This window comes from Lolium rigidum, chromosome 6, assembly GCF_022539505.1.
Source record: "Lolium rigidum isolate FL_2022 chromosome 6, APGP_CSIRO_Lrig_0.1, whole genome shotgun sequence".
In the NCBI taxonomy this organism is placed as follows: domain Eukaryota; kingdom Viridiplantae; phylum Streptophyta; class Magnoliopsida; order Poales; family Poaceae; genus Lolium; species Lolium rigidum.
In genome coordinates, this window is record NC_061513.1 from 76,556,485 (window position 1) to 76,577,508 (window position 21,024).

Sequence of the window (21,024 nt, forward strand, 5' to 3'; positions counted from 1 at the left end):
GTTCAGTTAACAAAAACCTGCATAAGAGACCATTAGCTCGTCTTACTTACATGTGGCATTACCAGAAGATCAGTGATGGTTGGACAAGGCTGCCCAATGCCACTTGTACTCTTCACTACGTTTGCTGGCAAACCAGTTGTGGCATTTGGTGCACTGGTATCTGCACCCCCTGTTTGCTTGCATGAACTTCCCGTGAGCATCATTATATGTGAGTGAGAAGAGGGTTTGCCCACGGTAGAGTAACGAGCGGGCGACGCAGAGTTTGCCTAGGGAACAGATTTCATGGGAAATGATGTCCTTAAAGAAAGTCGCATCATTCGACTCCATAATTATACCAACATGCATATCGGATACCTCAGATTTCACTATCAAAAATCTATAGCCGATGCTATGAAATGCATATCCCAGAAAAACACAATTCACGGTTTTTGGTCCAAGCTTGCGCTTCTTGGGTATTGGTACATTCACTTTCGCCAAACAACCCCAAGTACAGCCTTTACTTTTCCCATTCCTCAAATGGAGTAATGGTTTTGTTCTTTAGGACATGACACGTTGTCATTATCGCTTCCCCCCACCATACCTTGGATAGATCCGATGTATCTAACATGGCGTTAACCAAATCAGTTAGAGTGCGGTTCTTTCTTTCGCTCATCCCAATAGACTGAGGTGAGTAGGGAGGCGTCCTCTCATGGATAATACCATGCTCCGCACAAAAAGAATCAAATTCATTGGAAAAATACTCTCCACCACGATCAGACCTAAACCGTTTAATCTTTCGATCAAGTAGATTTTCACCTTTAGCTTTATAGATTTTGAAGTGATTAAATGCTCCATCTTTAGATTTCAGAAGGTACACATAACAATATCGAGTGGAGTCATCAATTAAAGTCATAAAGTATCTTTTTCCACCTTTTGTCAACTCGACATTCATCTCACAAAGATCTGAATGTATGAGTTCCAGCAGTAACAAATCTCTTACCTCAGCAGTCTTGTGAGACTTGTAAGGTTGTTTAGCTTGCACACACACTTGACTCTTGGAACTCTTGACCGTAGTAAATTTCGGAATTAAATTCATATTCGCTAGCCGCGTCATGCACCCAAAATTAATATGACAAAGTCGTGAATGCCAAATATTGGACTCACTATCATTGCTAACATGATTAATAATTTGAGTACATAAGTCTGATAAAGATAAACGGAACAAGCCTCCGCACTTATAACCTTTTTCAACAAATTTTCCATACTTAGAAATTACAACTTTATTAGACTTAAAAACCAACTTAAAACCATCTCGACATAAAAGCGAGCTGCTGACGAGATTCTTATTGATGGAGGGAACGTGCTGCACATTCTTCAGCTGGATGGTGTTTCCCGAAGTAAACTTCAGATTTACCGTACCAACACCATGAACAGAAGCACGTGAGCCGTTTCCCATCAGCATGGAGCAAGTCCTTGCGACCTGATAAAAAAAACATGGAAACATCAGAACATACATGTGTATTGGCACCGTATCAATTCCACCAATCAGGAGAGTTACATACTGAAAAGACAGTAGGAGAAATACCGTACCCAGCGTCATTCATCTCAGTATCGCCAGCAATAACAACATTAGCGGTCTTGCCGCCGTTCACACGCTTATCATAGCGATTAGGGCAATTAGGAGCCCAATGGTCAGGAAGCCCCTTTCTTCTTATCAGTCTTCTTCTTCAAGTTGGTTGAGTGTAAGGCCTTATTCTTGCCATCAAACTTGTCTTTGCCTTCAGATTTGTTCTTGTTCTTGAACTTGTGGGATTAGAAGTTTTTCTTCTATACCACATTGGCACTAGAACCTCCCTCAAAATCTCGAGCACGTGTGTCCTTTGCTCTCGCCTTTTCTTTCACATGAAGAGACCCAATGAGATCTGAAACGGAAAACTCTTGTCTCTTATGTTTTAGAGAAGTAGCAAAGTTTCTCCATGAAGAAGGAAGCTTGGCAATAATGCCACCGGCCACAAACTTGTCCGGTAAGGTACACTTAAACTGTTCAAGTTCTTTGGTAAGTGACTGTATCTCATGAGCTTGCTCAACAACGGAGCGCTCATCAGTCATCTTGTAGTCATAGTATTGCTCCATAACATACAATTCAGTGCCAGCATCCGAGACCCCAAATTTGGCCTCGAGTGAATCCCACGCATCCTTACCATGCTCAAAAGTCATGTACAGGTCAACAATGTTGTCCGCAAGAATACTGAAGAGAGCCGCCTTACACATGGCATCGACTTTCTTGTAAGCTTCCTCCTGAGCCAGAGAAAGATCACCCTCAAATTTGCCAAGAAGGGCGCTATAGCAGTTCAGGTTTTGAAACCAGAGAACTACCCTCGTGCGCCATCTCTTATAGTGTGAACCATCAAAGAGAGGCGGCCTAGTAGCAGCGGCAATGCCACTTGAATTCATTTGCCTAAAATCAGGTTTTTGGATTGTTGAATATATAAGAAAATTATCATATGAATTAATCCAAACTAATACTTGATAAATCATGACTGCATAGACAGCAGATGAACTAATCATGCAGATCAACAGAGTAGATGAACATATAGCATCTAAACAAGATAAACCTATCACATCTACTCCAAACAGCAGTACTAGAAACTCCAGTAAGATCTGAAACGTGTACCGTCCAGCGTTGGCGGTAGCAGCAGCAGCGGCGGCGATGTTGGTGGCAGCAGCATCCTGGTTGTCGCCCATGTTGAGGTTGCCGAAGAGGTTGTCGCGTCGAACGACGTCGTGTTGCCAGTAGTGGCGCGTAAGCTCTCCCCAAAAGCCTGATTGCCCCTCACCGAGTCACCGTACAGGTCTACGAGAGGCAGAGTTCCGGAGACCTACTGTCCCGCCGCTCGGTGCACGCCGAAGGACGGGATGAGGAAGACGAAGGCGGAGGCGCAATGAACTAGAAAGTGGCGGTCGCATATGGTGTCTCGTACAGGGTAGGGTTTGCGTCCGCGCTTATAAAGATAAGCTCGGCTCGGCAAGATTCCCGCAACCCGCGGCGCGTCGAGACGTGCGTGCCGAGGCGAGGCGAGGCGGGCGGAGGAGGAGGAGTGCGCGAGGGCTCTCTCTCTTCTCACTCACTCACCGAGGATGCATGGATGCGAGCGCGGCGGCAGTTGGCTGTCCAGCCCCCATGTAGTGAACAATTTGTCCATGTGGCATGACGCCCGGCGCTGAACTTGCGCTCCAGGGATCTTGGAGAAACCGTCCGCTACGTGGTGTAGAATGTAACAGAGACCACATGGCTTTCGTGGAACCCGAAGGGCCACTCCTGTGTCGAAGAGACTCTGCAGGCCCTCGGTGTAGTCCTTGCTGGTGTTGCCGACGAAGTCGCCCTCGAAACTCGAGTGCGGGCCTGGCGCGTCCACACTGGCGAGCTCGTCCCGCTCCGTGGTGATTCTCCCCCTCAGCGAACTGCTCCTCCTCGTCGGCGGGAGCAAGGTCGACGCCAGCTGGGTCGGGTACCGCGCCATCAGCGTCCATGCCCTAGATCGACGATAGGCGGCCGCCGTGGCTAGGGTTGGCCTCGGGATTCCCAGACGTCGACGCTAACGCGGTTGTTGTAGATGGTTCTGGTTATGGAGGAATCTAGGGTTTGTGATCTCGGGGGAAGAAGAGAGGGTTGCGGAAATTCTGAAGCAAGGAGGGGTGGGTGGAGGGGGTATATAGCCGTGGGGCGTTTTGGGATGTGGAGGAGAGAAAAGGCGGCGATGTGGTGGGGGATTTGGGGAGGGATGAAAGGAGGCAGGATGTCCTCGCTGGGAGGGAGGGAGGGAGAGATTCGCTCCAGTCGGTCTGGCATGGGCCGGGCCCATTTAAAGGGAACCATCTCCAGCGGCACAACCCAAATAGTCCGATTTTATCTGTTTGGATCGTGCCTCGGATGATTTGAGATGGCTTATCCGGTCTGCTCGGACGGTTGCCACAATGGGGTGAACCAATTTGTCCAATTGTGCTCGTCGTCAGTCTGGACGAGGGACTCGAGCTGGAACAAGTGCGAGGCGAAGAGGAGCTCCGTGCGGCCGCAGCGGCGGTCGACGATAATGACAACCTTGGCGTTGAGCCGCTTGACGAGGCGGAGGACGCGCTCCTCCGCACGTACTACCGGTCGGGTCGGCCACGCCAGCGACCGGAGCAGCAACCGCGTGCCCTCCTCAGCGCCGAACACCACGCCGTGCATCTCCAGATACACACGCGCCGCCCTCCCCATCTCCCTCCTGCCTACCCATCCCGTGGCGCGAGAGTTCCGAGGTCTCGCCGCAGCGTGCCTACGTGCGCATGGTTTTGTCCGCGCCCCTCTCCCGCGATGAGCACGTGGTGGAGGGCGGCCATGGCGAGCACGGGCGTGTGCACTGGTTGCTATATCTCCTCCTCCCCACCTCCAGCACCCTGCATCCTTCGTTGCTCCAAAGGGCCCACTCCCCATTCGACCCCCTGGCCACCGACGAGGAAAAGGGCCGCAGGGAGGAGGGCTGCGGTGCAAGGCTATCGAGGAGGAGGGCGGCAGGGCGAGTCCATCGAGGAAGGAGGCGATGCATCGGAAGGATGAGGGCGGTTGCGCATCGACAAATAAACAAAAATATTAATATGTTTGACTAACAACTAGGCTAGGCCGGCATGAGGAAGGGCATGTCAGACATCCGCGCATGTCCGACTCAACCCATCCGTGTCCAAAATTTGGACGATGGATGGGTGGGTACTACTAGCTAGGGGCCGACCTTCGCGAAGGGAACTGGGCTAACCAACGAACGACACATCTCGGCGCTGGTAGACCTCCCGCGCATACAGCCCCGCTCGTACGAGACGACCCCACGCCCGTGCGTAGGCAACGACTGCTTGCGTCCAACCAACCTCTCACGCGAGTAACTCAGAAGTGCCGACCCCTGCCGACATATGTGTGATCGGGTAACTCAGAATATTGGAAGACGGCCATATAGCCTAGCATTTCCATATTCTTGGATTTGATGCACCAGCTATTTTTCAAAATCTCTAACACGCCAAGGAGAAACAATTAAAACATAAGTAAAGGAAACACACAATAATATGGAAAACACACAATAAGCAATTGACCAGGCCATTTTTCTTAAAAGAAACTCATTTACTTGATTAAAATGACACCAAAATAGGTGGTGCTACATCATTTACTGAACCTCTTTAACCCTATAATATTGGTTGTTTAATCTCTCGTGAATCACTCCCAAATCACCCATGTATCCCTAAATAAGCACATTTTTATCTGGTTAACTTTTGTCCCCACCATTTTCGTACAAAGTCTGTCGGACTGACATGGATCAGAACACAAATGGAGGGACTCAATACATTGTATACATATAGGAATGAGTATCTATCAATTGCAAATCTAAACCATGTACACGGTTTTATTTTCTGGATTTAATCCCCTAGCTCTTCCCCTAACCAACAGAAAGCGGGTCTGGAGCTAATAGGGAGCTTTCGCTCTTATTTTTCTGAAAGTTCAAATATAATTGAAAACAGTTCTGGAGCTCCAATGTAAGCATAGTACTTCGAGGAACACTACAACTAGAATTAGTACTCAAAAAATCTACAGCAGAAATTCAACAATTACAGTATGGATTGAAACTGAATCCTAGAACTGAGCAAGGTGAAGTGAAACCAAAACCTGATCATGAAACCAGCCCACCACGAGAAAAAAAATAAACAAAGAACTAATGTACACTGTATATAAGGGCCAGCACGAAGCACACACATCTCAGAGAGCTAGTCGAGCTGCCAGTAACCCCTCCATGGAGGAAACCGAGGTTGCCAAGCCCAAACCCATGGATGGGTAGGGGGCAATACCTCCACAGGCGGCGAGGCCTGGCAGTGAACCAGGATTTCTTGGTAAGAAGATTTACTAATAAATCCCAAAACAAGTCCTGGATTTCTTGGCTGAAGCGCAATGTCAGGGTCTTGCCAAAGTTTGTCTGACAGCGATGTTTGCTACTAGCTGTCTCATGTCTAACGCAAAAGTCACATCGGAGCTCAAGCTATGAAACAAAATATGCTATTTTGGTTGTATTATAGAAGAACTCTACTATATGCATTTACTACACTCCTCTACTTCAACATCAATTGTCTATTTACTTGAGGAAGGCAACAGAAATAGTGCACTCGTCAGAGTAAATTTTCCACATCTAGCAGAAGGCAAGCAGAGGATACAGAAGAGAGTTTTCCTTCAGTACACCTCCTTAGGAAAATTTGCTACTTCAAAGTTCCGATGCCTACATAAAAGAACATAGGAATAGCAACTTGAAGAACACATCTAGATTTTTATTCAAAAAAAATATATCTCTGTGTAGTACACCATAGCTTAATTATCTCCAACTTCCCTCTAGCCCAAGGCACACCTTTTAATAGTATCCCAAGTAATTCTGATACGGTGTTATCAAATCCGAGATCCAAAAATATTACATTCATCTTCCCAACAATGGGATGATGTTCCTAAGATTTAGGCTTCTAAATAGTAAATAGTACTCCCTACATTCCTACTAGAGACATATTAGGTTTCGATAAGACAAGGCTTTGATGAAGAATTATACTCTATTAATATGTTATTTATATGGTACAAAATCACAATAATTAGTACTCACTCCGTCCCGTTGTATAGGTCATGCACGTATCCCTAGATCATCAATTTGACCAAAGTAATACAAGATATATGTTATACTTTCTAATGCTATAATTTTTGTGTTTTACAATTTATATTATGTTTCTCAAATTGACAACCTAGGGATACAACCTATATATACCAAGACGGAGAGAGTAAGTACCTTTGAGAATAAATCTAGTGATACCAACTCATGTCATTAAAAAGCAAAATACTCCCTCCGCCCCGAAAAGGACGAATTTAGACAACTGAGCGACATCCTTAGTGTCTAGATATATCTGAATTTAGACAAATCTACGACATCCTTTTCGGGGTAGAGGGAGTAGTAATAATGTAATTCTTGGTCAAAGGCTTGTCTTACCAAAAAATATTACACCCTAGAAATAGGAATGGAGGGAGTACAACTATTTATTTGTCTTGCTTCTATCATCTATCTAATCTAATTGATAGATGGCGTTACCCAAATCGGTGACGGCCAATTCATCCAAGGATGGAGAGATTGCACATCTCCAAGGCTCTCCATGGTGTAACTCTTTGTTTTGAAATCCCAAATTCCGATTTCTCTCCAATTATGCTCATGTGTACACGTCTCTTCATGGAAGTCATCGGTGAGATAAGCACAATCCGGTCTTAATGTCGGAAAATCCTTTGTCGAAAGGCACAAGGCGGAGTTGAAACCGAGGAACAGGGCATGATCTCCGATACTCATTATCCTAACAAGCTTTTGCTTGTCAGTATCAACTTTATAGATCCAAAATTCTTCCGTTACGACTTTTGAAGGAGCCTCCATGGAAGATTTAGCCGTAGTAGTCGGCTCTTCCATGAACCTCACCCTCCACACCTCCAAGAGATCGCCCCATGGTGCGAGGACAATGTACTTGGTGGGATTATCCCATAGAGTCGAACCCTTGATGACCTCCCTTGCCACCGGCGGCAAAGACCCGTGCAGATCCAATGTAGTTATAGAGCAATCACAGCCGAGTAGGTAGAACAAACCGTCTTTATCATTGTAAAGAGCATCACGGTAACCTATGTTCCACTTGAGCGAGTCGCTGCAGGCAACCTTGGTCCAGCAAGCGTCCCCAAGGCGCGCAAAGGAGAGCTGCCCGTCTGGCCTGTGCAGGAGGAGCACGATGCACCTTCTCCCCATGGAAGGCGAGCACGAGACGATGACCCGTCTATACAAAAAGTGACGCAGCCTGCGCGCCGGATATGACACAGGTCCCTCTTGGACAATATCCAGCTCCGAGCTCTCTTGGAGATTGTACATGAGGTTCCCTTGGTGGTCCAAGAAGCTCTCGGCGTGGTGCAGCCCCGTAACGGGCGGGAGGGCGAGCTGGGTGCCGGTGAGAGGGTTCACGAGGTGGAGGTTGGACTCGTCGTCGGCGGCCACGAGCCAGCCGTGCGCGGAGCCGACCAGGGCACGGCCACGGAGCGGGGGGTCCGGGAGGCGGATGCGGAAGCAGGCCCCGGTCGAGGGGCTGTAGAGCGCGGCGGCGCTGGGGTCGTCGTCGGCCTGACAGGAATACAGCAAGCAAGGGGCCGTGTCCTTGATGGGAATACGGAGACGGCGGGCAGTAGAATAGGCAGCGTACCATGAGGAGCAGACGGTCCCCGCGCGGAAAAGCTCGGCGGGGATATCCAGCTTCTTCATCACGACGAGGATCAGGTCCTCGGGGAGCCGAGACCAATCCGGGATCACGGCCATGGCTGCTCCTGCCGCCGCCATCGACAATTGGGAATCTTTCTTGGTTCCACCATGGCTTAAAAGGATGAGAGCGATGACTGCACGGCGGCACGTTCAGATCTACTCCTACTCCGTATACCCTTCGCTTGACCACCATCTTTTTTAGGCCCGTTGGGCTGCAAGTTTCGGCCGTGTCCTTACCGTCGAAGTGGGCTGGCTCGCATGGGGCACAAACGTTAAAGTAGCCTAGGCTGCCTGCCCCGATTTAGGTACCACTGACTAGTGAGCTAAAACGCACTGCACGTTTTATACAGATAATAGGCCAAAAAAAGAAGACATTTTGTTTGGTGGCCTGAGTTGTATAGAATGATACAAGTGACACTTTGTTGTTCTTAGTCTCACATGTATGACAACATGGTGACCTTACCTCACCCATCATAAGTATCGCCACGCCGGCGATCATGAAGCCAGACACCACCATGGCACCGCTGTTCATGCCGCTCACAAGCATCACGACGTCGCCATACACCACCATGACACCGCCGTTCACGTCGGTCACAAGCATCACCATGTCGCCGATGACATCGCCGAACACCACCATGACACCGCCGGTCACGCCGGTCACAAGCATCACCACGTCGCCAACCACGAAGACGAACATCACCTTGACACCACCGTTCACGCTGGTCAAAGCACCACGTCGCCGACCACGAAGTGTGAGACCACAATGCCGATGTCGTCCACGTCGGCATGTCACGGCGGTGTAAAAAAACACCGTGAGGTCGCCGTCCACTAAACCATCGTTCATGTTGTTGTGCATGTTAGCAAGACAACACCATGCCGATGCGGTCACGCCGGCATATCACGACGGTGCGTGAAAATAACACCATGTCGCGGATGGACACCACAATGGATTATCACCTCTCTCTTCTCACCTATCATCACCATGTCGTCATCCATGAAGATGCCAAGTGAGAAGTTGAGCAAGATTAGTTCAAAATATACTCACACATAAGTACGAATTAGAGTAGCGAGTCATTTATCTATCCATCTATGTCCACCGAAACAAAAACCTTACAACACGAGAGTCATGCGGAACGGTGAGCCAAACCTACTTCTCAAGGGAAATTTCAAATGGTTGAGCGTGTGCGACAAATTTGGCAAAACTTTCATACAGGAAATTTACGATTTACGACTGATGAAACTCGAAACCGGTTGTTCGAATTGACTCATACCATTGACACGTATCTTTTTTATATACATCCTATTTTGATTCGGAATATGATTGTGTTGATTCGAAGAGAAGGCGTGTGGAGTAGTTTAAGGGAAAGTGAGCTTAAGCTAGTCCATGTGTGAAGCTTAAATCGATCGAACGCAGGAGTGAAAACAACGAGACATGCGCGCTGGAAACGGCTGATTCAACCAGGTCAGGTAAAACGCTACTTTAAGAACCATGCGATGCAACAACGTGTAGTAGCCCAAAAAACCAAACAGTCCCCTAGAGCCTGACCCGGGGAGATGCTATATACCGACCTGGTCGGTCGTTACTAGTTGTCGCGCACTCCAGGCTTGGCGGTTTTTTTTACCTTTTTTGGCTATTTCTTTTCTTTTTTCACTTCTTAATATGATTTTTTTTCCAAAAATAGAAGTTTTTTTCAAAATCGTAATATTTTTAAAATTTGAACATTTTTTTTTCAATATGACTAGACTTTAAATTTGAAATTTTTAAAAAAAATTGAAAAAAGTTATTTTCCCCAAAAAATATTAATTTTTATATGAACATTAACATTTTCAAATTTAAATATTTTTCAAATTTGAACAATTGTGAACGTTTCCAAATTAGAAAAAATGGAAAAAAAAGAGATACAAAATAGAAAACAGAAGAAAAATATAAACAGAAAACGAAAAATGAAAAAAAAATGGGTTGGCCCAATACCTGACCAAGGGTGTGTGGTGCGTGGTCCTTGCTCTCCGTCTCGGCCTTAGCTTCAGCCTCAGCCGGTGACAACGACGCGAGGTCGGTCGATTTGTCCGACCCTCCCCCAGATGCAGGCATAAGGGCATCTCCAACGGGGCGACCCATCCCGCGCCCGCACGTCCGGATGGGTTCAGTCGGACAAAAACTCGGTTCAGCGCGCGGATCCATCCCTAAAATGGATGGCCGCGGCGTCCGGAACGACGCAAACCCGGCTTAAATCTGGGCCGGGTTTGCGTGGCCGCGGACGCGAAAGGCTGGTCGCTCGCGTCCGCCTCTTGTCCGCCCCTGGCCCGCGTGTCATAGACATAAACATTTGTTTTCATTAAAAAGAACCCATTACAATTTTTTTAACTACTACTTCTATCCTACTACGTACGGGGCTGTGGATTTCACTCGACGCGGGCGGCCTGTACGCGTGAGGATTCCGCTCCAGCTTACCAGCTGGGTGGCGCGGCGGCGACGGCGGCTTCGGCGGAGGCCTTCATCCTCCTCCTTTCCGTCCGCGCACCTCGGGCGCGCTCGCGCTCCGCCTCCTGCGGCGGTACCATCCGCTTCCCGCATACCTCAAGCTCCGCAGGGCGGCGCGTTCCACAGCGGTGCGCGCCTCCAGGCGGACGCGAGCGGGGGCCTGGGCCTCGTGGTTCTCCTCCCGCCGGCGCATGCGCTCTTGCCGGCCGCGCTCCGCCGACTCAGCATCCTCCCGGGCGTGCCGCTCGGGCGAGGGCATCTGGATGAGGTGACGGGGCTGCTCGCATAGCGATCGGCTCGTTCTTACGGCCGAGGAGGTCGCCTAATCGGCGGCGGCCGGCCCGCCGGTGGCCTCGTGCTCCTTCGTCATGCGCGTGAGATCGGCGAGACGCTCCTCGATGGCGGCGTTGATATTCGCCAGCGCGAGGTCCTCCTCGTCGACTGGCTCCTCCGCGGCGGGCGCCCCCTCCTCCGCGGCCTCATACCAGCCGTCCGCGGTCTCGTGCCAGCCGTCCGCGGCCGCCTCCACCATCTCGGCGTCGCCTGCCTTCTTAGCCGCCACATCGGCAGCGACGCGGAGCGCCTCGTCGTCGGCGACCCACCGCGAGTCCGCGCGCTCCTCCTCGTCCGTCCGTGGGAACCTGGCCCGGGCGGCGAGGGAGAGCTTGGCCCACGTGGCCTGTAGGGTGCGCGGCATGGCGCCGGAGAAGGTGGAGTGGCCGCCGGAGAAGGTGGAGTGGGAGAGGAAGGTGATGCGGTCTGTGTGAGACCGCCGCCGTCTTTTATAGCCGGCGGCCTGGCGGGAAACTTGGGCGCGAGCGCACGCCAATGGCGTTTTCGTCCCGCGCGTTCCACCGCCCACCGTGGCTGTCCCGTCGAGGCCTGCCATGGCGCAGCGCCGCGCAACGAAGACGAACCACGTGGCGTCTATTTGAATCGCCGCGTTGGGCGCCGCGTGCGACCCAAACGGACACGCGGACGCGGGACGCTATCCGCGTGTCCGGCCGGCCACGCAAACGGCTAAAACGGACGGCCCAGCGCGTCCGTTTGGGTCGGCCGGTTGGAGATGCCCTAACTAGGTATTTGTGGAATATGGAGCTTACAAGTGGGTTCCACCTATATGGAGAAAAAAAAGAGCGACGGGAATTTGGTTTTAGCACCAGTCTGGGGTGGGTTGGGCCATCTGGCCTAACTAGCAATACTGGTGGCCTACCGTCCAGCCTCGGTGGCTAGGGTACAAACATTTTTTCTTTTAACTTTTTCCATGCAATATTTAAAATGGCAGGAGTACTAAAGTGTATGGACATCGGCATGTTGCCATATTCAAATATTAATAAAAGTACTTATGCTATATATATTATATATACACAGTTGTCGACCAATTCCAAAGTGCATCCCTAGATCAGATCAAAGAAAGTCATATCCTGAAAACAGCAATATACCAGCACATAATGTGGCATCATCTTTCTCATAAAATGCACTGAAGATCAATGCATGCATGACATCTGTAAATAAGCACGGGCGCCGAGCGGACCAAGTGGGAGGAGTTGGGGGCGCGTTGACCCTCGCTATGGTCTCTCATCGGTGGTAGCTGCAGGGACGGTGTTGTGTCCACCCCTAGTGGGAAGGAGCAGGCGCAGCATGGTGGGTGGGGGGGAGCCTGGGCGGTAGAAAGCTGGGCTAGCAACGTAGCATGTATTTGAAGTTGTAGCATGTATTTGAAGTTGTCTGAGAACTGCTAGACAGACATCGAAACCGAACACAGAGGAAACCCATCAGCAATAAAAACATCCAAAGCGTGTAGGTGTCACCACATGAACTCAAAAATAAGCCCAAAATTCTATGAAAAAAGGAAGCTGATCCCCTCTTAGTATAACTAGCAATGATAGGCGCGGCGGCACGCCGCGCTTGTATGGTGGCTGACTATGAAAAAACACGTGAAATAACATGAACACGTCATTTAAATGTGATACGTATAATAAACTGGATGAACTAAAATAGCTAGGCTGGCTGGTCCATATTAGTGCATCCCTTGGCCCAGAGGAAATAGCATGGTTTTCATGGGAACGTTGTCTGCACATGCATGCAATTATCAGAAGGTATGCATATATATGCTAAAACGCCTAATTTATTTGACTGAATGAATTGTTAGCACTGATCTTTGCGAAATACCTAGCCACTGGCTGAATGAATTGTTCGCATTCATCTTTGCGAAAGACCTAGCGCGGGGGCAGCGCGCCCAGAAGACAGCATGAGCTGAACAATAGAAGATATTTCTATCTGAAATTACGACAGCAAAGTAGAAATGTGCGAAAAAAATACGGGAGAGCCGACATGTGAATAGATTCAGAAGTAAACACACCATTATCGGTGGAATAGGAAACATCGTTGCTCATATTACTTTAGATTTTAAAGAGAAATGTAGACCACCATGCCTAGGCACGTGCTCTGATTATTCCTGCCCCTTGCACGGTCGCCGGTGTTGTCTTTGTCAGAGAAGAGATGATGATGTCGTTGCTGTACCTGCAGGGCCGACCTATAGTGTGGCTAAATGGTCTTCTATATCCAGGGATCACTTGTCAAGGGCACTGGTTCCGCGGCGGTGGTGTCAGCCGGATTCGACCAACCAAGCTGCTCCTGCTTGGATGGCATAGATGGCGGCACACATAATCTCATTCTCTAACTCGATGAAATCTTCAATGTCACGTACTTTTATGTCGCAACTCCATAATCTCATTCCCTGACTCAATTGAATCCTCGAAAACAGTTTTAGAAACGAAGTTGGTCAAGTTGTCAATCCCAATACTAAGCTTCTTACAGGCTAAAAATAGCTAAAATAAATCAGGTATTGTATGTTGTTAAACAATATAATTTAACTATGAAGTGGAGATGGGATAAAATAACATAAGATTGACGCGTTAAAAACAAATGATGGTCATGTTCTAGCTAATTTTAGATGGGATGGACTTGGAAAATACCATTCCATTATTGTCTAAAAATACATAGAACTGCAGTAAGTTACTTACTCTCACTTTTCCCTTGTAAGTGTCCTAGAATCCGGCGGCTGAATGCAGTGCATTTTTTTGTTTGTATTCTACAGCACTTGAACAGATCCCTCACTTATGTTATACCTAATATTCAAGTATTTTTCCATAACTTAGGTTGTTTCTCTGCAATGGCTCGATGCAGCTTGATACCTGACAGCAACACTGTCGTAAGTAATATACAAGGAGCGCCTATAATGACATCTTACAAAACCCAACACCAAACCTTTCTAAAACAAGGTGTATAGACTATCATTCACTACAGGTGGGCTAAGCAACTACAAAAAAGGTTTAATTTGTGTTTATGCATAATTCTATAAGATTACATTAATAACAGATCACTGGAACCATACAATCAATTAGTCGCTTGTCTCTAACACATTTCACTTTTAACAATATATTATCTCATTCACATACCGGAGTACTTCAAGAGATTGTACATGACAGTGAAATTCTTTACATGTATTTATGTTTCAAAACACATTCTTCTTTTTACATCTGATATATATGATTCTTCTAGAACAAATACTCCCTCCGTTCGGATTAAATGGACACGGGTGAATATCGTTTTAGGCTATCACCTTTCAGAAATATGATACGGACCGCGTCGATTAAAAACGTCCAGAGGTAGTAGTACTTAACAAACTTAGTATTGTGAAATCTTGAGCACATGATAGCTAATAATTCTGTAAGTTTGAAAGATACGGTCGAGGGCAAAAGAAGTAATAGATCTCCACAGGCAATGACACACAAGTGAAATTTTAAACTGATCATGAATTATACAAATTGCAGTGGTTGCCTAATTTTACCAGCATTAGCACTTATTGCAAAATCCCCTTCATTGGGAAAACTATCATTAACCTCTAAACATGATGAAATTACCAGTGTCAAGAAAATATGGCAAAAGGGGGGATATACCTTGAAATAATCCTCATCATATTTCTATCAATTTCATGATTTTCGAGGGTCTCATTTTACTGTCAAGGTAGTAGAACTTCAATAGCAGCCAGTCTAGTGACAAAGGTGAATTCCAAACATGAAAGGTGAAAGAGGTAATTCATCTTGTGGTGATCTGTCATTGTTATCCACTTATCTTCCAGCGAGGATCAGAAAAGTAGCTTGCATGCCTGTGAGGCTAAGGTGACATATGTTTTGGATCTTCTTTTCTTTGCTTGCCTATTCTCAATGTACTATGGATTCCACTCCCAGGGCCTTGCATTAAAGAACCAAAGGGAGCCTAGCTTTCTTTACGGACCGCCGTCTTTCAAATAGGAACCGGCAAGACATCCCCTGAAAGGATAGCCGAAAAAGCAAATAAGAAATTGTTTGGAGCACAAGGATAATTATAACCGATGCCTTGCTGCGAGCTGGTAAATGAAGTGCACCATATATCGAACTATTCAACTTGGACAGCAAAAAAAATCTTCCCAATTTAAGGATAACTTAAGCCAAAACATGATCCAATGTTTATTTTTCCTACCAGGGACAACAAGAACAATATGTCTAATTATAGGATAACTTAACCCAAAACATGACCTGATGTTAATGTTCCGAAACATGCAGTAGGTAATGGGCTACTCAACTTGGACAGTAAAAACAATATGTCTAATTATAGGATATCATAGGCTAAAATATGATTTAGCGTAAAACATGGTCTGGTGTTTATTTTCCTAACCTAGACAGTAAGTACAATATGTGCAATTAACCCAAAGCATGATTTTCATGTTTATTTTGAAATACTCAACCTGGACAGTAAAACAATATGTCTAATTATAGGATAATCTAGCCTAAAATATTACTTAGCTTAGAACATGATCTGATTGTTATTTTTCTAATATATAGAGTAAGAACAATATGTCTAATTAACCAAAAGCATGGTGTGCTATTTATTGGTAAGTTCACGGAAAATACTCGCCGCTTTATGAAGTCCAGTGAAAACAGTAACAAAGAGATGTGTCATGGTTTAGAAGTGGCATACAATAAAATTGATCAGACAAAGCACATAATACAAAGCCTGGTTCACAAAAATGTGCAACGGTGGAGATGTAAGCTGCCCAAATTCCTCTATATTAAATGAACACTAGATAAAGAATGAGGAAATGTTTTAATTGTCTGAATGCAAAGCACAGGTATACCTGAAGCTATGTCTAAGTTACTGAATGTACCTGCAAGGCTGCAACCATGATATGATCAAGGCTGCAACCATGATATGATCTGATGTGCATACTCTTATAGATAGTCCATTACCTCCTGGTATACAATATTTGTAGTTTTAGTAGCTAGCACATCATTTTTGGCTATCACAAGTATTTTTAATCCTTTTCTTGATGTGATGAAATGCCGACGTAGAATTGTCAGTGAGAAAATACAGGTTTTTGTAAATAAATGGCTACCTTATCCAATGTATGATCGTATTTCCATTGCCGAGACGAATTTCGCACCTCCAAGCATCCATATCATTTGAAGGCTGAGAAAATTTAAGTAATTAGTTAAACAATGAGGAGGCATGTTTGGGAGTTCTCGATGGCTCATGCTTTCAAATTTGTTTGAAGTACCAAATATTCAGTAGATGGCACTTCATTTACAAACAAATACACATATGTGAGAGTATGTATATAGGGAACGTTTAGTGAAAGGTAGATATACGATGATGAATGCAAACAAATATCAAACAGTTGTCGTACAAATCTGGGCGCATAGATTTGCAATGGTTAAATGCGACGAAGCAGCAGCAGGAATGGATAGACAACTGATATATAATTAGAGTGCGCGTGACATCAACATACAACATGACTAATGGCTTCTTCTATTTTATTTTCCATGTTCATTATGGCATGTATTTACAGGTAGATAGCTCTCAAAAAAACTTGAGAATGGAAAATATGCTACAAAATTGAACATGGCACCGGTTGATTCTACATGGCTCGCAACTAATCAGTTTAGAGATCAAGAAAAAGGCAATATCAAAAGCAAAAAACAACAGAGCAGAGCAAATCTAGCCTTAGTTTCATAAACCATATAAGATTGAACTCACAAGGTTCAAACAAAATTAGTTGAAACTTAAATGTATTTCATTGGTCATAAAGTACATGCTAAAATCCAGTGAATAACTATTCGTCATAAGTAATTTACTTATGTTTTGTAGCGTGCATAAATTAAAGCGAATTTTGCTATTACCTCTTATCGGTATTGATTTGAACCATATGCTAGAATTAGTGAACACAAGAGAGAAAATGTAAACGTTTTGCATTGCAATTCGAACCAGATTGACGCCGACTTGGTTGCCGTAGATGGCGCCCGCCGCTCCATGATTCTTTTCGAGTCAGAAACTCATGACGTCGCCCATCCAGAACGTGCTCCACCGGAACTCCCTGCTGCTCATCCTCACCCTGTCGTACATCTGCTCGTACCACGGCCTGAACCTAACCTGTGCTCCAATATTGATCTGTCAAGTTAAAAAATGTAAGAATCTGGATCATCGGCGTGTCTCCGCGCAAGCACCATGCCTCTTGGTGCTGAGCCATGAATTCGTGCTTGAAGGGGAACCGGCAGCAGCCAGAGTACTCACCTACATGTTGCGGCGGAGGCGGAGCGTCGTCCCTGCAGCATGGTCGTTGCAATCCGGAAAGAGCAGCGAGGAGGCTTCCTCCTTGTGTCCGCGGCGGCGGCGTATCTGGAGGTGTAGCAGCCGCGCGGAAGTGCCGAAAGGATGACCGCTGAAGCAGGGAAGGCCGAGTGTCGCCTAACCTTGCCGCCGGCGAGCAGGAGCGGACGAAGGGCAGCGAGGGAGGCAGGTGGACCGGGGGACGTGCGTGACCTGCGGCTGGTATGCGCCGTCCTCGAGGGGTGGCGGGTACAGAGGAGCTCGTGCAGGATTTGGAGGATGGTGGAGGAGTGGGGGATCGGGAAGGAGGAGCTCCGGCGGCAGAGACTGGTGGAGCTGCGGTGGGGGATCGGCAAGGACCTTGGGCTGGTGAGGAAGACGATGAATAGATAGAAAGAAGACAGGAAATCTAAGGGATTTATTCAGAGAGAGGACAATAAATGGTCAAAGCGGTGCATCGTCCATGACCCACCACTATCTGAGGATTGGATCAACGCAGCTATGGCCACACCAAACAATACCCAGAGCATCCACCAGTAGAGGACCAATACATTTTTAAATGAAATCTGAACCTACCTGAAATTCTTAGGGAGCACCAGAACGATACGCGGAAAGAAACACAGAGTAATCAACCACCTTGAAACACACACGTCATATCAGCGTTAATCTAAAAATAAGTCCAAAATTAGGAGAAAAATCAAAGTTGTTCATCTTTAGTATAGTAGTTATACTAGTAATATATTCTCAACCAGTTGATGACATTAATGTGTAATTAGTCAAATTTCAGTTACATCTCAATATTTTTTAGTTGCAACTCATAGCTAGTACACATCACGACGCAATTATATAGGAAACTGAGGACTAGGCTAATTATTGGTGGAGGGAGAATTAGCAAAATCAAGGACAATAATTAGTATTACCTCCCAAAATTTCACAAACATGTTCGGTGGGCATAGGTAAACAGCGTGAGAACAGTGTATCCACAAGAAATGATTATAAAAGACTAACCTATTCTGCGGTAAATGCTGAGTCTACCTGGCTATGCTAATAAACCTTAGATTGAGATCAATAGTACTGTAAAAATACTCCATGGCCAGCATCCATGGGCATATACATATACAGAGCATGGACCGAGTAGCTGAGGCAGTAAGGCTTCTTGCCCCAGCTATTTCTGAACAAAATCCGCGGTAGAAAAGCACTACTGACACCCAACCAAATTAGCAGGTTTTTGACAGAACAAATACTGCTCCATCTTTACGAATACATGTTACATTTGTGGTCCTACTTCAAGGTGGTTTCCTTCACGGAGAACTTGTGGCAGGTGGCTTTGGAGCCTGATTTTTCTGGCTGGCTGCAGCTTCCCCAGCAGAGCTCTTTTTGTTACCTTCACTCGCCATGGACTTCTTGATCTAAAATGATCCAGATAAAAAGTAGCATATCAACTCAACATGCAACGGAAGTATCCAACAAAACAGGAGATACTAGTCAGAACAGATTTCAGGCACATGCAGATGTGCTAAGTGATGTGGGGTGGGCATTGCTAGCTCATTGCTGAAACATGACGAGACGTGTATTGGGACCATTGGCTCTCTAAGAGCAGCCACAGTGTTGCCAAAAGCCAAATATGCCACGTAATAAAAAATAGCTTTGATGTCAAATGGCTAAGTTTCCCACAGTGTGTAGATTGCCAAAAAATCTATCTTCTCTCTCCTTAACTTTCCATGGCCCACAACAAAGAGAGACACTAGAGAGAGGAAAAAATTGGCTATAGGAGCAGCTAATTGCTCCCACGCCATAATTTTTGGCTATGGCAATGCCCTCCATAATGGAGGGAACCAATGCCAAAAGCCAAATTCACGATTTGAAACCCCTATTTGGCATACACTGTGGCTGCCCTAAGAGTTATAATAGAGTAGAGACTATAAGAACAATATGTTTCTAAATATCATGTTTCCGACCCATACCATAAGATTAGAAATATATACATAGTTCAAGAAGTAATCATGCGTGAAACAGAGCGGATACTTGATACGGTGACGATGATAAAAAAAGAAGTAATCATGCGTGAAACAGAGCGGATACTTGATAAGGTGGGGATGATAAAAAAGAAGTAATCATGCATGATACAGTGATAAGGATGGCGAGAAAGAAATACCAGAGTAAGTCTCTCCCTGTGAATATCATTGACATGCTGCAGATCATGAAAAAAGGCACCGAAATATCAATATAGGTTACAAAAGAAATAACTACATTTTTTGGAATGAAGCTAACAAGGAAGAAATAAGCATGCAAAGTTCTGACCGGCTTCTTGTATAGTTTTATCTCATCCCCAGTGAAGCCTGGCAAGGTGATATTCCAGCTTCTCTCTGCATGGTGATATTAATCCATAACATAACTGTAACTGAACTGCTATTGCAGGAGAATGTGAGACAAATACTCTTGAATTGCCAAAATAATCAGGTACCTGCATGAAGGAGTACATCTTTTGCTTCCAAAGTGCTTGACTTTCGATGCTTTGCTAAAGAACAGGCAAATGTCCCAACCTGCTCAAAAATAGTTATCGAGAAACAAATTAGCCAATGAGAAAAGGTGAATATTTATGGAGCATCACATATCATATACTCCCTCCTTCCCAAATTAGTTATGATAAAGGTTGGCAACTTGTTTTGTACTTCAAAACAATGCATATTCTATGAACCAGGGTTTGGGGAAAAACACAAGTTCCGTTAAAAACATTTGTTACCGGTTATTTGCAGATAAAAAATATTAAAGTAAAACAGCAGTTGAGTTAAAGTATGGTATATGAGAGGAAAAAGGGGCCTCAAGAAATACAAATGTGCACGGACCAAGAGCTGGATCATTTGACATACAGTCACTGGGTAGAAAACAGAAAATTATGGAAACCATGTGTATTTTCTTGAAGGAAAACTTAATCCCAGCAATAAGCATCCTTGGAAAAAAACACCAAATGAAAAAAACAGGTCCTGCCTTTCAACAAAGAAACATACAGATTCAATAAAATCTTCTGCAATGTCAATAAGAACATCTTCAACTTCAGGATCCAGCCTTTCTGAAGGGTCAATCTGTGTGAATAAATTATAAGATTAGGCACTTCTAGTACGCGAAATAGAGAACTATATAAAACTAGTAAGAGAGTCAAGTAAATCAATAAACCCGTCAGCAACGGTGATGTTTATGATCCTACAGAGCTCATACCAAGCAAATTAAAATTCAACAGGAATATCTTGTGCAAGTATATTTACAAGAGTAACAACTATCCTATGGAAATGTCACAATCTTGTGCATGTATATAGCAACCTTTGTTTTTATCCATGTACTTATTCTAATCACCGCATGTTACATATGATCCAAATACTACCTCAGTTCCTTAATATATGACGTTTTGGCAGTTCAAATTGAACTGCCAGAAAGTCTTGTATTTGGGAACGAAGGAGTATGTCTTTTTTTCCTTTTTTTCTTATCAATACTTTTGGATCGTATACAAAGGATAACTGATGTTTCAAAGTATTCTTCATCATTTTTTCCATGATGCAACCATATATATAGATGTAAATTATGCTTGTTGATTAA

General features: G+C 45.6%; 2 long non-coding RNA genes across 4 annotated transcripts; both read right to left on the reverse strand.

Moving 5' to 3' along the window:
* Positions 1 to 13,869: 13,869 nt before the first annotated feature.
* LOC124667058 lies at positions 13,870 to 17,497 on the reverse strand. Of its 3 annotated transcripts, XR_006991142.1 has the most exons (4): positions 17,398 to 17,497; positions 16,223 to 17,274; positions 14,748 to 15,119; positions 13,870 to 13,982 (listed from the first exon to the last, which is right to left on the reverse strand). It is a non-coding gene; the product is annotated as an uncharacterized LOC124667058 (long non-coding RNA). The 3 variants fall into 3 exon arrangements; XR_006991143.1 differs by having other exon boundaries at positions 13,870 to 15,119; XR_006991141.1 differs by lacking the exons at positions 13,870 to 13,982; positions 14,748 to 15,119 and adding an exon at positions 15,863 to 16,079.
* Positions 17,498 to 18,473: 976 nt separating this feature from the next.
* Positions 18,474 to 20,584, reverse strand: LOC124663352. Its single transcript, XR_006990387.1, has 5 exons — positions 20,442 to 20,584; positions 19,898 to 19,976; positions 19,735 to 19,799; positions 19,589 to 19,624; positions 18,474 to 18,842 (listed from the first exon to the last, which is right to left on the reverse strand). It is a non-coding gene; the product is annotated as an uncharacterized LOC124663352 (long non-coding RNA).
* Between the last annotated feature and the right edge of the window lie 440 nt (positions 20,585 to 21,024).